This window comes from Emydura macquarii, unplaced genomic scaffold, assembly GCF_026122565.2.
Source record: "Emydura macquarii macquarii isolate MOO-44397 ecotype Brisbane River unplaced genomic scaffold, CSIRO-AGI_Emac_v2 contig_587, whole genome shotgun sequence".
NCBI classification, from domain to species: domain Eukaryota; kingdom Metazoa; phylum Chordata; order Testudines; family Chelidae; genus Emydura; species Emydura macquarii.
In genome coordinates, this window is record NW_027130724.1 from 2,359,856 (window position 1) to 2,374,360 (window position 14,505).

At 51.0% G+C, this 14,505-nt stretch overlaps 1 protein-coding gene across 3 annotated transcripts in view; it reads right to left on the reverse strand.

Annotated features, from left to right (window-relative positions):
- Nucleotides 1–10,463: 10,463 nt before the first annotated feature.
- Nucleotides 10,464–14,505, reverse strand: part of HRAS (HRas proto-oncogene, GTPase) — a 91,508-nt gene continuing 87,466 nt past the window's right edge. For all 3 annotated transcript variants that reach the window (XM_067540491.1, XM_067540490.1, XM_067540492.1), the window contains exon 7: nt 10,464–10,725. The gene's annotated coding sequence lies outside the window, so the exon portion shown is untranslated. The remainder of the gene's footprint in view (nt 10,726–14,505) is intronic.

Here is a 14,505-nt window from a genome sequence, read left to right on the forward strand (position 1 = left end):
TTAGGATTTCCATGGGTAGAGGACCTAAGCCTAGCATTAGGGTTCCTAGGGGTAGGAGATTTGGGGCTAGGGTTCCTATGGATGGGGGACTTGGGGCAGAGGTTATGGTTCCTACCCATAGGAACCCTAACCCTAGGCTCCAGTCCAGTACCCAAAGGAACCCTAATGCTAGGCTTAGGTCCTCTACCCATGGGAATCCCAACCCTCATTTATTCACACGGCAGTAACACCTTCCTTAGGCTCCTCTCTCTGCCCTACTGTTGTAAGAGAGGGATTTTCAAAAGCAGTGGGGTGAGGTACAGTGGACCTTGTACGCTGAGGTTAATACGGGATTTCTGCCAATCCCTCCCTCTTCCTTTGCAGGTATATCTGCAGGGTCATGGGAAGGTGTAAATTCGAGCTTGAAGTGACATGCCCAGGAAAGCAAGCTGAAAACAGAAGTGTTGCCCTGGCTACAGGAAGGAGGGGCTAGCTGCCCTGGAGTAGTGCCTAGGAGTTGGGATGGGATCAGGTTCAGGGTGGCAAGCCCCACCTGCTACAGCTACATTTCTATTTTAGCATGTTCACTCATGCAGAGTGTGTGGGGCTCAGGCTCCTTGAGCTGGAATTTTACACCTTGTAGCTGTAGTGTCAACCTGCCCCAAGTCTCTTCCTGCCTGCAATTGTTGCTCAGCCAGTAGACTCAAATCCTCTTAGCTGCATAACTTCCCACATGGTAAAAGCAGGGAGTGAAGACAGCTGATAAGCTTAGAGCCTAATTAACTCAGACAGGTGCTATTACTAAGATCTCTGACATCCCATTTGGCTGCAGCCAGACCTGTTAAATCAGGCATTTCACACCTGAGCCACCACTCTTATTACAGGTTTCAAATGACTGAAAAATTAACCTCTCACCTCCTCCTGGCTCAGTGCTGCAACCTGGGAGAAAAGGACAGCAGTGCAGAGTCAGAGCAGATCAGCCCTGTAGAGTTGCCCCCCTTGGAGGGTCAATGTGGCCTCTAAACAGCAATTGCCATCGGTCTCAGTCCCCCACTGTGCAGACCCAGGGCCGAACAAAGCAGAGGAAGGGGAAACAAAGCACAAGAACGGGATGCTGGGTGGCTGCTATTCCTTGCACTGGCTCTGGAACAGCCTTGGGATGGCGGAGCCACTGCCCCCCTGCTTTCAGAGCAGCCACCCACCCAAACTGGCTGATGTGAACTAGACTCTCATCCATCCCACAACAGGCCTGCAGGATATTCAGGTTACCTCGCTACAGGTGAGCCACTGAAGCTATGATGTGCCATTGACACAGGGGTTTTTTTGGGCACTCAATGGTGTTTATTAACCCAATGTCCAAATAGCAGATTTCCATATAAAACTTCAGGGGCTGGCTACCACCATGGCACCTTCTTGCCCCCAGCCGTCTTTACTGACAAAAAGTTCGCCTGGGTGGTGCTGACAGCATGTTCTGCCCATTCAGCTAAACCCTGATGAGTCTCTCTCATGCTGGCACAGGTGAAAGGCCAGAAGAACCCAACTGTGGCCACTAGAAAAGCCAACTTTACTTGTAAACCGAGTCCCTTGCCTCTTGAATCAGTACAAACATGGAAGCTTCTCATCGGTTCCCTGGCTTTAGCTAGGCTCTGAAGCATTTGAGACAGGCTGGAATATTCACAGGGCAGGGTTGTCCATTTAAAATGGGGCTTTCCTCAAAGAAGCCCAGGGGGACCCTCTCTCTTTTGTTTCTCACCCTCTAAAAGGGGCATGGCTGCTTCAAGGAAAGACCTGCTTGTGCTATACCCATAAGGCTAGGAGTCAGGTGGAAGTTATTAAATTAAGGGGCAGGAAGGAGGCCAAGGTCACACACCCAGCACTCCCCTCCATTGCACACAGACAGCTTCATGCCCTGACTGAAAACCCCTGCAGAACACTGTGCAACACAGCAGCCAACAGATGGCACCACATCCACACTAAGCCCTCTAGCCACTAGAACAAGTCCCTATCCTACTTTCACAGGGCATCCCTGATTTGAACTTGAACAGAAGCAGCAGCATTCTCTCTGCACAAAACACTAGTCACATTCCCCACATTACCATGCTCCTTCCTCAGGTCAGGTACTAGCCATTAGCACACTAATTTTCCACACCCTGTCCCTGTTAGCAATATGGGAATGGCAGGAAGAGACAGCCCCCCACCCTATTCATGGACTCCCCCCAAACAATGGGCACCCTTGTACCTAGAGGCCTAGTGACCCCATGACTGCTGATGCTTTAGGTCTCAGATGGGAGGAGGCACCCACATGGGGGGCCTGGTCAAGGCTGTAGGGCCCAAGCGTAATTTTTTCAAGCCCAGTACAAGTTTGTACAAAATTACGCTTGGGCCCTGCATCCACACATGAAGGGTGGCCATAGAACCCACTCACAAAACAAGGGGCTTGTCCAGTCACATTCCTTAGGGCCTCAGCTTGCACTGCAGAGGAGAGTTGTACTTATTAAAAGGCCTGTGGGGGCTCCTGGCCAAGTCCAGCTCACATAGCTACACTTCACCAGAAGAAATGGTTCCTGCAGTTTCAACTGGATACAGTTGACATGGATGGAAGAGAGTTGGAGGGGGGGGGGGGGGTTCTCTCTCTCCCTTCCCCGCCCACTGGACTGTCTAGGAGAAATCCTGCACATAGTGCAAATGTGGCCGGTGTTGCAATGCTAACATGCCCTTCAGTCAAATCAATGCACTGCACTAAAGGCTCAGGCCCCAGTCCTGGAACACCAGTAGCAGCCACTTTTGTCCTACAGGGATGCTCCCATCCTCTGCCTGCGACTTGTGCTGACAGGGAAACATCTTTCTGATGTCACAAATTCAGGAGGGCATGCAGCTGGGCCAGGCCCCAGGCAGGACAAAGCCACCACAGCTGACTCCCCTGGCCTTCCCTGCCACTGACAATAGCACCTCTAGGAGCTGTCAGCATAGAGCAGGTCCACACCATAAAAACACCAGTGCCCTATGTACACTAAGAGCCAGACTGTTCCCAAAGCAGAGCGCCCATGGTTCTCAAGTGGGGTGGGGATCCTCCAGCAGGCTCAAGGGGTGCTGCTGGGTGCACAGCTCTCCTGAAAGCCTGAGCCCAGAGCTTTGTCACCCTGGGAAATGCTGGGAAAAAGCCATGAGGCCTCCCCTCCCCTCAGTCTAGATCAAAGTCTCTCCCGCTTACGTAACCCACTGCAGGATGAATGGTGCAGCACCAGCAGCCAAAACTGCTGCAGGAAGGAAGCTCCCTGCCATTCAGGCCCTGCCCCTGCCAGGAGTCAAAACCTGCTAGCGCGTGGCTGGCCAACAGAGGCATGTTCCAAGCACTCGTAATGGGAGCCTGGGTTCCCTGTCCCATGGGGGGACAGAATAAAGACCACCCACTGCTCCGGGAAAGAGCCAACTCCTGTGCTGGCTGGAGCACTCAAGGGTTCTCAGCGTTGCTCAGCCACTGTTGGACTGGCTCAGCACTGAGGGGACACAGACAGGAGAGGTCACATCTTACCTTGATGACCAGATGCAGTGCAGCTCTCATAGGCTCCCTGCAGTCTGGGACAGGGCAGCATCAGAACCAAGTGTGGTTGAGGCCCTGTCAGCCCCGCTCCCCCCATCTACAGTTGCTATGAGCTTATTGACTGCTGTGTTCCACCCTCATAAATCAATGAGTCAGCACTAAATAATTGATGCTAAGTGGAGTCTGGAGTGGCGCCAAGACAGAAAGCAAAGCTTTGGGCTATGTTTGGCTCCAGCGTCTGGGCTGCAGCAGGGAAAAGAATGGCAGCTCTGCATCCCGTTCCACGCAGCTAGAACACGCTGCACCGTCATTGGCTTCTGTAGCCTTCTCAAGCCTTGCAAAGGGCAGGAGGACACGGCAGAGGCCAGTCAATAAGCAGAAGGGGGGAATGCAGCTGCACACACACTGAGGGAGGGATGCTGGGAAAAGAAGCCCTTAACAGCTGTATGGAAGTAGCACCTCAGTTCAGATGCTCAGTTTGTTCTCTGCTTCTCAGGCACACTCAGCCTCAGGTGGCTCTTCCCCAGAGTCTGGGGAGGGGGTCTCCCTGCTGCCATAAGCGACAGCACTGAGTCTCTGAACTCAGCCTTGCCCTGCTCCTGGACACTCTGGTGCCAGCAAATAATGTGACCTCTTTGGGGCAGGGAACATCTCTCACACTGGGCCTCGACCATGCCTAGTGCAATGGAGATCTGCTCTACGCTGGAGCCTCCAGACAGTGCTGTCATACCAATAACCAACCCGCCAGGCTGCCCTGCTGAAAAGCAAGTCTCAGCCAAATGGGAGTTCGGGTGCATGCTACTGCTGGGGGCCAACGGGCATGGTACATGAACATGGGGAAATGCACTCCTCTTAGGCCTCATCTACTGGGCTGGATGTATTTACCTGCAAAAAGGCCAAAGATTAGTGTCTGAGTAGGGGCGGAGCAAAGCAGCTTCTTGTAGATACAAGGAGGGGGGGGGAGGGGGGTCTGCCATAAGGTCAGATAGTTCCACAGGGCAGCAAGCTACATCAGAAGCGAGTGCACTTGTTTTTCCTGTCATGACCCTTCCTCTTGCCTCAAGACTGCATGGAAGAGGGGACTTTGTCCCAGTTCAATAACAATACCAGCTCCAGAGATCAATCAGACGCTCCCGCAGCTGGACGTGAAATCCGGCGTCAAAGTACGTTGCTAGAACCCGTTGTCTGTGCGCAGACAGTCCCTCCTCCTCCCTCCCCCTGCCAGGACTGTGTGCACTTGGGTATGGGAAATCCCCGAGGTGCAAATGAAGCCACTGCAGTTCAGAATCACATCACTGCCTGGCTGCAAGAATAGAGTCCCCACCTCTCCTGCTGGTAACCAGCTGCAGGCTCCTAAGAGATTAGCTCTGTCAGAGCTTTCCTCTGAGACAACAGCCCATATGGCAGCAGGGAAGGACCCAAAGCGCAGCTTGTCACCCAGCTCCCTGCTATGTGACACGACCACCCTTCCTCCAGCAGAGGCCCTGATAAAGATCAGCAAGCCGAGCAACCGTCCGTCTACGCCCATATCTCACGACCGCAGCTGAACACAACACTGCAGCTCACAGACCAGGCTCAAAGCCAGAGGGGCCAGGGCAGGGCGTTCTCACTGGAGGTCTGTCAGATACACAACCTGTGAGCATCAGAGATCAGGCTGGGCCCACCTTGGATTGTGGTCTAAGCCTTCCTGTCTTAGCCACTCTTGTTCTAACAGCCTTGGTGTATAAACAGCCTGAGCAACACAATCCTGGAGTAAACAATCCCAAGGTCCAACTGCCTGTTGGTATGACAAGTAAATCACAAGCCTGGCCAGTTTCATCTGGGGTTTGGATAAAGTACCAAACTCTGTGCCCAAAGCATAAGTAGCCACAGGATTCCCTGTACTCAGCAATCCTGGGAGACAGCCATGGGCTAGGCTTCAATCTGCATGAAGGGGAGAAGGAGTAGAGGCTACCCAGTCCAGCAGAGAGGCAGGTTCCCAGGCAACTCTGGCTGATGCACAGAGCTCTCAGGCACTGCTTTAGATGGTGTGTTGCACCATCACCCAGAGCGGAGGCTTCATGGACTTTGCCACGTCCCATCTTGGATTCACTCTCCAGCCAGACAGCAAGCCCTTGTGGCTCCTCCCAAGGGGTCTGCACACTGTACAGAGTCATAAGGCGGAATCCAACTCTGTCAGGCTTGTGAAAGGCCAAGCTGAACCAGGAAGTCACAGCTCCATCTTGAACTCACTCTTCTTGGGTAACCCCTCCCTCTGTGCCAACATTCACCCCCTCCGCCCTGCCCCTCCCCGAAAACCTCCAAATACCCTCCACTCCCCAGCCCAGCATCAAGGGGGTAAAGCAAATGGCTAATTAGTAATCGCCACAGCTCCCCAGTCCCAGTGTTGGGGAAACAGGAGCCAAACAAACCAGAACACATTTCCCTGGGATTTTGTGTCTGCTCACATTCCAGAGAGGACAGAAACAAGGGCCTGATTTGGCCAGTAGCAACCTCAGGGTTTCCAGTAACATGGGGTATGATGCAGGCATCCCATGCACCTGGAAAGGTTCCACAAGCACATTCCCTGCTGCCTTGGTGGAGACAATATTATGGGCTGGTATTTGTATCCCATTCACCCTTTGCACATGGGTGTGGGGGTGATAGGGAATAATTCCTAGATAATGAGCAACCACCTCTCCCTCCCGGCTTCACTAACCTGGGACATCATGAAAAAACACACTCGCTAGAAACATACCACTGCTTTTCAATCTCCTACAGCCCAGTCCCAGTGCTGCCATCAGCCTTCCCTCCCCTGCAGGGAGTTACAGGCGCCATCGCCAACCTCCCCCTGAAACATGATGCCAACCCAGAAAGAGCACAGCTCAGCACAGCTCCATTTCCGGAAAGGTTGTACTTCAGAGATGAGCTGGAGGATATCCCATGCAGGCCGCATGCAGAAGGTGAAGTAGGATTCAGCCCCTCTTCTTTGTAAGGGGACAACTATCCATCACCACTCTCTAGAACAGCAGCTCGCCCCAACCTGGCATGTGACAAGGGGCTGGCACACTTCTCCCAGTTGTTGGGTTCCATCTCCACCCAACCCTGAGGTCCAGCAGCACGGCTGTTTTGAAGCTTCGTGCTTTATCTACTCCTGTCCACAGAGAATGCTTGGTTAAAATCAGGTAAGTTTTCACTCTGAAAGCATCACACACACACCAGCTTGGGCTTTGGGTGGGCTGCTCACTGCACTCACTGATGACAGCAGGCTTCTCTTTTGAAGGTATGTTCAACCTTTGATACAGGTTGGAAATAATTTTAAGAAGCCACACCCTTTTTTTTTATCCAGGCCTGGTCCCAATCCTGGCTACTGTTCATTCCTCTCTATAAAAAGAAGCCAGTCTTTTGAGACAATCCACGGTCTGGTCACTAAGGCACTAGTTTGGGACTCGAGACCTGGGTTCCAATTCCCAGCTCTGCTACTGACCTGCTAGGTGTCCTTGGGTGAATCATTCCACCTCTGTTTCCACTCTCACCTTTGTCTAGTTCGACGGTAAGCATTCCAGAGCAGGGGGCTTTGGGCCTCACTCTGTGGCTGTATCTCCACAGCAGTCAGGTGGTGTGATTGCAGCATGTGTGGGCACATCACAGCACTCAACAAAATGGACGATATACAATGCAGCCCTGGTAGCATCTCTTTTCTATGGGTGTGAAACATGGAGAGTTGACCACAGACACATTGGGCAACTTGAAAAATTTCCTATGTCCTGTCTCCATTCTCTTCTGAAGGTCCACTGGCAAGACAAAGTCTCCAACATTAAAATCCTTTAAAAAGCAAAAAAAAAACCCACCAGCACTGAGGCAATGGTTATCAAATCTCTGCTTAGATGGGCAGGTCATGTTGTCAGACTGGGCAACAGCAGACTCCTGAAAGAAGTTTTTCCATGGTGAGCTGAAACTCGGAAAGCACAGGACGACACCGAAAACGCTTCAAAGACATCCGTAAGCAGAATCTCATCTCATGCCGCATAAATATTGACAAATTTCAAAGACACAGCCACAGACTGATCTGAATGGAAAGCAACTATCAATAAAGGCTGTAAACACTGAGGAAAAATGCCATAAAAATGGATAGGAAAAAAAAGGACCAACCCTGCTGCCAAGTCTTCAGTGGGAGCCTGCATGATCTGTTTGCCACCTTGCTCCTCACCATCAGACTATTCCCACCACATGAGAACACAAGTGATGCCATGACATCATCAGATACGACAGACAGCCATACAGGCATACTGTGCAGGCTTTAATCTAGCTGGCCTGGCTAAAAATGGCAGTGGCATGGGCTAGCTACCTGAACACAGTACTGCCTGGGACCCTGGGTACACACACGGGTGGCCAGCTTGTCGCAGCCATGGTATCACTGCTATTTTTAGCTGCACTAGCTAGATTAAAGTTAGCTGGTGCATGCCTCCATGTGCTGCAAGCACATCCCAACCTCTTGCAGGCATAGCCTGTGTCTGTACGACACCCAGCACAGCGAGGTCCTTGGGGCTTGGATTCAGTCAGTGGGGTACTGGTTCCTCTCGGAAGCTGCCCCGGTGTTCTACAGAGCTCAGCTTTCATTGAAAAATGTAACACTTAGACATTTCACATGGCTGCAAAGAACACCTCAGAGTCATGTCCCAAGTTTAATGGATGCAGAGGGGCACCCAGAGCGCTGATTGCTCGGAGGTGTGAACTGCCCCAATTATCTCAGCAAAGGGTTAACGCCGATGCTTAGTGGTGATAATTTATGGCATGTCTACACTGCAAAGAAAAACCTGAGGCACCACATCTCATAGCCCTGGTCAACTGACTCAGGCTGGGCTTGGGCTGGGTTAAAAACAGCAGTGTAGACATTCAGGTTCGGGCTGGAGCCTGGGCTCTTAAGCCTGACCAGAGAGATTTCAGAGCCCAGGCTCCAGCCTGAGCTGGGACATCTACACTGCTGTTGACGCAGGCTCAAACTCAGTGCCGCAACAAGTTCTTCTTTCCAGTGCAGACACACCTTAAAACGTCAACACTATTAACTGTTTCACTCCCCATGTGAATGGGAGGGTCACAACTCTGTAAGATATACGGTGAGTTGCGGCTTTCCTTTAGCAACTCACAGGGTGAAGCTCCTTTTATGGACCGAGTGTGAAAGAGTACCACCACTTCCCCCTGCCCCAATCCCTGCTGGAGCTTTTATGCACTCATGGAATTTAAGAAATAATCATCTCATTCTATTCCTGAGTGTGCATCAGTAGCACCAGCTGCATCCCCTGCAGGGAAGACTGGCTCAGTGATACCCGACCACTTACAAACAGTAGGTGGACACCCCGCTTGGATCCAGTCCCAAAGGGTGTGCCATTCAAAGAACACTCCTGGCTTTATCACAGAGGAGTCACAACTCCAGCAGACAGGTGCAGGCGCGTCAGGACACAAGCAGGTGAGCAGGAAAACTAAATAAAAGCACCTTTTGAAAGAAAATTTAATAACTTTTCAATGCATCGCTTGGGTTTGTCCAACACTAGAGCAGCTACAAACCCCCTTTTAGTACAATCAAAGCCACATTAAGTGCATGTGGACTATTGACCTTTAACCTTATCAGTAGTTGCTGAGCATCTGGTTTGGGTCTTACGAGAAACTTTAATACAGTAAGTAGATTCCTTTTGTTCTTGGTTCACCTGTAATTAGCCATACAAGGTATAGTCACAGATTTACATACACATGCAATATATGCTACCGCCACAAGATCCCAGCTGTACATGCATAGTGGGGTCACAGTTAGCCCGCTGCTGCCAATAAGGTGGTAGCAGGGAGCAGACACAGCCACGCCTATGGCAGAGGGGCTCTGTTCTGCCTCCAGAACGTACAAACATTTCAAAACAGTCACATGGACAAAAACAGCCCCATCCCAGGCAAGCGCAGGGCCCAGAGCTCTGTTTTAAAGTGGCCAAATTGATGCCCTGACTTTCTGTACAGTGCTCTCCCACAGCTCCCTCTTGCCCCCAAGACACGACACTTTAGGGAATGGAAACAGCTCCCACTGCTTGCAAGCGTCCATTGAAGAGAAATCAAACTGCAGCAGCAGAAAGCAACATACTGTAAATCCTGGTGCTGGCTCAGTTAACACAAGGCTTCGAATTCACATCAAATGTGAACCCACTCCCTATGCACCAGGTTTACATACATGTTTTCCCAGCCCCACATGGCACACGTTGACGGCCACCATTCCCCCAGCACTCTGCGGACAGTCCCAGGCATGCAGTGAATTCCCACTAGACCAAAACTCAGCTCCCTGCTAAGAAGGGGCAAGAGAAAGAAGCATCATAGCAGCATTGGTGGGGACAAAGACAACTTCTTGTCTCTGGAGCAGAATACATCACACAAAACATAAGCAACAAACCATGGGAATTAATGACTTTCAGACAGTATAGGACCTACCAGAGCACCTCATTTACCTTTAAATCCCAACCTCACCCCAACTACCTTTCTAGATAAATCACCATGCCCAATTTGGCACAGACTGACCATCCTAATTCTCCCTCCACTATAGGCTGACAATAAACATTGGTAGGACCTTTCTAGTGGGTTACTTGGAGGTTTTCTATCTCGAGACCAAGGGATAGTCATACTTGCCCCGACACCTCACGGCCTTTTCTAAAAGCAAGATGCACTGATCTCCAGGACAGTCACTGGTGGGTTCCAATATAACAGATGGGTTATGCTCAGCTGCTTTTCAACGCCACCCTCAAAGTCTATTGGCTGCCCCAGCTTCAAATCTGGCTGTCTTTGCTGTCTGCCAACAGGACCTTGACCAATCAAGGGAGCAGTTCACGACCCACCCCCTTCCCACTTTCACACCCTCCACCCACAAAGCAGCACCAGCAGCCACCTCTGAAGGAGGACAGAGCCACAGAGACCATTTGTCGAGACCATCAAATAATAATTTACTGTGATTTAATCTGTGGCTTTGTACAGTTGCTTGGAGAGGAGGAGGCAAAAGGAGACAGGGAGGGGGGGAAAAAAGTCGCTTGTCACAGGCCTTGATGAAGATCGAGATAGTCCGTGCGGGGCTCAAGATACCCTCCTCGTCTCCCTCCTCCCCCATACTCCTCCCCTGAATCCATTTGCTGCTTCTTTTGTTTCACCTCTGTCCGTGTGCTCCGCACAGTGGAAACCCCTCCAAGTCACAGTCTGGTCAACTGAAATGAAAAAGGGGAAGGGGAATGAGAATCAGCAGCAATTCTTATCCTACCCACTGCTAGCCACTCCCCAGCCTTTCTGGGACTGTTCCCATTACCTCCTGCAGACGTGGCTCAGGGCTCAGGGAAGCATGGGGTTGGGAGAATGCATTCATTTTTCAGTGGTTAGGCCCCCACTCGGCAAAGCACGTGCTTGACTTTAAACATGTGCTCAAAGGAGCAAGTGTTTTGCTGAATGGGGCTGTATGCTGGGATTCGGGTCCATAACTCCCGTAGGCTTCTTTTAAGACTCCAGCCTTTATAGATAAAAGGGCCATTTTAATGTTGATGATGAGTGTGCTCCTGCTGCGCTCTTACAGAGTATGTTCCACCCGTAGATCTCCCTGTACGGGATGAAGGTGGGAGAATATCAGCATCCCCTTCTCCCAGATAGAGGAACAGACAGAGCTGGAAAGGCAAATGTTCCATATTGATGGCGAAAACAGTTCAAAGCTGAGTGCCAAAGGTCAGGCCCGAAATAAACGTGACCTGATTGGCACAGAATCTGAGCACATGCTGCTTCTCTTGGCTTCAAGGAGCATTGGGGGTGCTTAGCCCCTCTGACAAACTAGGTCCTGCAGTGAGTCAAGAGCAGAGTCAGGAATTGATCCCAGATATTTTGACTCCCAGGCCACAGCTGCCCCCTAGACACCAATATATCTTGGCCTCTCTTTCTCCCGCACTTATGATTTTACTCTCTCTCTACTCTTGGCCTTTGCCAGATACCTCATCTAAAGAGAACTGGGAGCCCAGGTTCTAGTTCCTACCTCAGCCACTGAGTTGCTGGCACCATGGGTAAATCGCTTCATTTCTCTGTACCTCAGCGTACTCATCATAAAAATGGGTGCACTGCCCCGATCTACTTCACAGGGGCACTGTGAGGCATACTGTTAATACAGCTCTGATTTAACTCCTCTGCTGTCAGTCACTTCTGCTGCACACAGGGCTGCTGCCCTGGATTTTGCAATTCCCTGGAGCACTTTGGACTAGCATGTCAGAGAGACGCTCTCCCAGATAAAAGCTGAATTGTGTTGGCAGTGCAAATAAATAAGGGAAAAGAGGCTCCACTTTCCTCCACATAGAGAAAAAGACAGACAGATACCCTGCAGCATCTTGTGGGCTTCTGGTGTCTGTCCAGTATTTAAGTGCCAGTTTTCTGTCACTGCAGGGAAATGATAAAGGCTCTTCATTGCGACTGGGACGTGGGTAACTCACAGAACAGTTAGATCAAAACATTTTCAAGGCCCCTTCGGAAACAGTGGTAATGTCAGTGATGGACACCAGTCCTCTCTGCTTCAGCAGCACAATCCCTCCTGGCAAGGCAGAGGGGAATGGTAGTTTAAGGAGATGTTTGGAGCTATCTGTGTGCTTTCAGCTGAAAACAATCACTGCCAGAGCAGGAACAACCCCACCACTTGTAACCCCATGCAGAGGAAATGCTCCCAAACGTTGATTATCTGAACATCTGGAAACCTCCCGTAATAACAATAGCTGCATTAGGCCCAGCACACGGATCAGTCCCACTGGGAGATCCCATCCAGGATCCACTCTCCACTCAGCGCAGAGCTATGGGGCAGGGCTGGGCATGCCGCTGTTTTTGTTTAGAGCAGAGGTCCCCGAGCTGCTAAGGGGGCATGGCAGAGCCTGGGCCAGCCCCACTAGGGGCTGAGAAGAAGTGCCACCCAGCCTTGCTCTGCCCCCATCCCTGTCCCCCCAGCTCCAGCCCTGGGCCTAACTCCCAGCCCGTGCCCCCGGCTCAATTCGTGGCCCCCACAGATGCAGCTCCAGCCCCTACCACAGTCACAGCTTGTGCCCCATCTCATGGCCCCCAACTGAGGCTTTGGCCCACTCCAGGCTCTCGATTGTGGCTCCTGGGGGGGAAGCGGGGAGGGCACGGACCTGGTAAGGGGGGGGGCACGACCTCAAAAGTTTGGAGACTAGAGAGGGAATGTGGTGGGGTGATGAAGACCTCAGCTGATCACTGCCAGAGGCTGTGCTTCAAGACACAATTGAGGATGACAGCTGCCACCCCCTCAACTAACCCCCTTTAGCAGAGTTGCTGGAACTGGATAATACCAGCTTTTCCCCTGGGAATTTAGTACCTGTTAAAGGAGATGCAGGAACCGTTCTAGTGCCTGGAGTCCTCTATTATCCAGAGAAGAGGCACATCATGGGCAGCAGCAGTGCAAGCTTCCCCCACTACCATGCTTCAACCCCGGCCCTCATGGGTAAGAGGCTAGTTCAATTTCCTTGGCCCATTCAGCCTTTGCTCCTTCTGCTGAGACTGTCGCAAGGGAGCCCATTACCAGGCTGGTTCTAGTGACAGGGAAAGCTGGCCAATAGGAAGTGGACTAAGGCCATCACGCTCATTCCACGCAGGCCACCAGAGAGCTGATGGCAGCCTTCACTTGCTGCCATCCAAGATGGAGTCCACAGGACAGTGACCCTTTTACTAAATCAATAGTTTAGAAAAGGAAAGCCAGACATGCGACTCTGACTCTGATTCACATCAAGGCAAACAGCCCCATCGGGACACACTTGACACGTCTACACCGGAGCTGGAGAGGTAAATTCCAGCTCGTGGGGACATGCCCGCCCTAGCTGCGATAGAGTTAGCGTGCTAAAAATAGAAGAGAAGCTGCAGTGGCATGAGGAACGAGCTGCTCTGAGTATGTACCTAGAGTCTCAGATGGGGTCGTACCTGGGGTGCCTACCTGGGCTGCTGTGGCTACACATCTATTTTTAGCTCAATCACAGCTAGGGCGTATGTCTCCTCAAGCTCCAACTCCAGTGCAGACATACCCGGAGTTTAAAATGCCTCAGGGGAAGCATCTAATGGAAAAACGGAGGAGCAAGGGACTGGTGTGGTCAAGCATACCTGTAGTGACTCTTTAGGACAATGCCATTTACACGAATACGTTAGAATCAGAAGGACAAGGTGGGTGAGGTCATTCCTTTTATTGGACCAACCTCTGTTGGTGAAAGAGACAAAATCTTGAGTTCCACAGTGCTTGTCTCTTTTCGCCAACAGAGGTGAAGTGGGTCCAATAAAAGATATATTGCCTCACCCACCTTGTCTCCCTCACATACTGGGACCAATGCGTCTACAACAGCATTTCATAAGAACGGCCATACTGGGTCAGACCATCTAGCCCAATATCCTGTCTTCTGACAGTGGCCAGTGCCAAAGTGCTTCAGAGGGAATGAACAGAACAGGTAATCATTAAGTGATCCAGCCCGTTGGCCATTCCCAGCCTCTGGCAAACAGCAATCCCTGCCTATCCTGACTAATAGCCACTGATGGACCTATCCTCCATGAACTTATCTAGTTTTTTTTTCAACCCCATAATGGTCTTGGCCTTCACAACATCTTCTGTCAAGGAGTTCCACAGGTTGACTGTTCACTGTGTGAAGAAATACTTCCTTTTGTTTGTTTTAAACCTGCTGCCTATTAATTTCATTTGGTGACCCCTAGTTTTTGTGTTATGAGAAGGAGTAAACAATACTTCCTTCTTTACTTTTACCACACCGGTCATGATTGTACAGACATCTATCATGTCCCCCCTTTGTCTTTTCCAAGCTGAAGAGTCCCAGTTTTACTACTCTCTCCTCATACGGAAGCTCTTCCATATCCCTAATCACAGTTTAATTGCCATTTTCTGTACTTTTTCCAATTCCAGTATATTTTTTGAGATGGGGCAACCAGATCTGCAAGCAGTATTCAAGATATGGGCATACCAT